The sequence below is a fragment of the Elephantulus edwardii genome, unplaced genomic scaffold, assembly GCF_000299155.1.
Source record: "Elephantulus edwardii isolate Elephantulus edwardi_28Jun2011 unplaced genomic scaffold, EleEdw1.0 scaffold00019, whole genome shotgun sequence".
Taxonomy (NCBI): Eukaryota; Metazoa; Chordata; class Mammalia; order Macroscelidea; family Macroscelididae; genus Elephantulus; species Elephantulus edwardii.
The window spans coordinates 22,073,111-22,075,954 of record NW_006399769.1 but is presented as its reverse complement, the minus strand read 5'-3'; the positions used below and the strand labels follow the sequence as shown (position 1 = coordinate 22,075,954).

Here is a 2,844-nt window from a genome sequence, read left to right as displayed (position 1 = left end):
AGAGTTCCAAACTGTTGACATTCTCTCCACTATGTATTGCTTGCTGCCTGGTTAAACTGCCACTATAACTGGGATGAGATGGTGTATCATTGTGGTTTTGATTTGCATCTCTATTATTGCCAATAATATTGAGAATTTTTAAAAGTATCTGTTGGCCCTCTGAATGTCTTCCTCTTTGAAAATATTTTAAATATCTTTTGCCTATTTTGTCATTGTAGTAGTCTTTTCCCTCCTTTTTTCTTGTGGAGCCCCTATAGTATTTTATAAACATTTACTATGAAACCCTTGTCTGAAAAGGTATTGCAAGTGTTTTACCCCAGTTGGTGGGGTTTCTTTTTAACCTATTGTGGAAAAATTTTAACGCACACATAGATTTAATCTTTAAAAGTTCCCGTTCATCAATTTTATCCTCTCCTGAATATGCATTTTTGGTTGTATTTGTCAACCTCTTTATATCAAAGGCCTAGCCTAAACTTAAGGCCCATTTTGTATCTTATGATCTTTATGATTTTGGGCTTTATCTCTATTTTTCTGATCCACCTTGAGTTGATTTTTTTGGTATGGTGTTAGATGTGGATACTATTACAGCTTTCTTCAGGTAACAGTCCAATTTTGCCATCACTATTTATTGAAGAGGATATCATTTCCCCATTTAATATGTTTCATTTCCTTGCTAAATATTAGTTGACTACAAACAGATGGGTCAATTTTGAAGTTCTCAGTTCTGTTCGATTGGTCCATGTACCTGTCACTGTACCAATACCAGGCTGTTTTGGTCACTACTGCTATGTAGTAGGTTTCGAGATCAGAGGTGACTATGCTTCCCATTCTTTCTGCTTTTTTTTCCCCTCACACGCATCTTTTACTACTAAAGCAACTGAGGGCCGAGGCTGCCTCCCCAACACAGGAACGAAGCTGATCCCCCCAGTCAGTGAGATGCAAGTTCTGCAGATGAGTGGTGACTCCTCCCTTGGTCCAGGGGGAGGCTCCTTCCTTTTCCCAATGCCCCAGCTGAACCAGGGGTGAAGCCCGGGGTGAAGGGCCTTCCTCGCCGGGGATCCAGGCTTAGACAGTCCACTTCAGACATCTGGTCTCCTGGTGGGTTCCCAGACAGCGCACTGTGCAGTACCAGGCACCACAGCTGACGCAGGTGTACGGGGAGGGGAAGCCACACACAACACAGAAGGGGCGCTGGGGGAGGGATGGGGGTCCTACACAGGCTGTCAGGTAGTTGGGGCCCTCGGCCACACTCAGGTTCTGCTCCTCCAATAGGGCCTGAAAGTTTTTTCGGAAGCGAAGTTTAAAATGATCACCTCGAGTTTTCTTCTTTTTCTTTCCAGTGTCTGCATCATCATCAAACTGCGGCAGCCTCTTGCCGAGCTGGGGGAGTCCCGCGTGGGGATCGTCCTGGAAGTTGTCATTCTCTAAAGCTTCGAGCTGCCTGTTAATGCGGCGCTGCCGGGCTGCCCTGTCCAGCACCCGCCGCTGTCCGGGGTCCTGGGACTGAAGTTTTCTTCTGCACCATTTCCACCACCCAGCTGCCGCTCTTTCTGCTTTTCAAAGCTGTTTTGCTTATTTAGGCTATCTTTCCTCTCCAAATAAGCTTGACTTTTTAATCTCCTTGACAAGTAAATTTGATATTTATATTGAGATTGTGTTAAACATGTAGATTGTTTTTGTATGATTGTCATTTTCAATATAGATGGTCTTCCTGTCCATGAACAGGCATATTTTTCCATTTATTTAGTCTTTTATTGTTTATCGCAGAAGGGTTCTGTAGTTTTCTTTGTAAAGGTTTTTTCTGTCCCTAGTTAGATTTATTCCAAAGTGTCTCAATTTGTGGTTGGCTATTTAAATGTTATTGATTTCTTGGTTTCCTTCTCTGTTATTTCTTTATTACTGTAGAGCAATCCCACTGACACTTCAATACTGATCTTTTATCCTGCCACCCTGCTATATTGGTCCAGTTATTGTTGTTGGTTTTTTACTCCTAGGGGTTTTCTGTGTAATATCATCTTCCTATTGTGAGAGTTTAGCCACATTTTTGAGATCTAAATGCCTTTTGTTTCATTCTCATGTTGTATTTCCCTAGCAAGTACTTTCAATACAACATTGAATAGGAGTGATGAAAGTAGGTATGTTTGTCTGACTCCTGTTTATAGGGGGAATGGTTTCAGTCCTCCTCTATTAAGAATAATACTGGCTCTTGGTTTTGCAGATGGAATTTTCACTAAATTGAGGTTAGACAATGAATCAGGATGACAGAAATATCAGTGCCTTTGAGCTGTGCAGTTGGAGAAGAGCACTGAATATCCCATGGACCACTAGTAATGGAAAGGATGCAGCTGGAGTGCTCTTTGAAGGCAAGAATGATGAGGCTTCACCTCACGTACTTTGGGCTTGTTGCTATTCCTTGGAGAGGGACATGATATTGGGAAGGATGAAGGGTCAGCAAAGGAGAGAAAAACCTTCAACCAAGTGAATTGACATTGTGACTTCTGTAATGGGCTCCTCTATGTCAGGAAGTGAGGATGGCACAGGATAGAACAGGGTTCATATCTTTTGTTCATAGGGTCACTTTGAGTCATACTGGTATTGAAAGCATCTAATAACAACAGTAAATTGTGGAAATTCACTCTATTCCTAATTTGCTTCGTATTTTAATCAGGAAATAGTATTACATTTTTGTCAAATGTCTTTTCTACATCAACTGATAGGATCATATAGTTCTTGTTATTTATTTTGTTAGTGTGATGAATTACTGTGATTGTTTTCCTTATGTTGACCCATTCTTGAATATCTCTTATGAATTCCACTTTGACCTAAGTAATTAATTAATATTTT

The 2,844-nt window shown here is 41.0% G+C and overlaps 1 pseudogene; it reads right to left on the bottom strand.

The window, feature by feature from the left end:
- Positions 1–1,065: 1,065 nt before the first annotated feature.
- Positions 1,066–1,525, bottom strand: LOC102846187 (annotated as a pseudogene).
- Between the last annotated feature and the right edge of the window lie 1,319 nt (positions 1,526–2,844).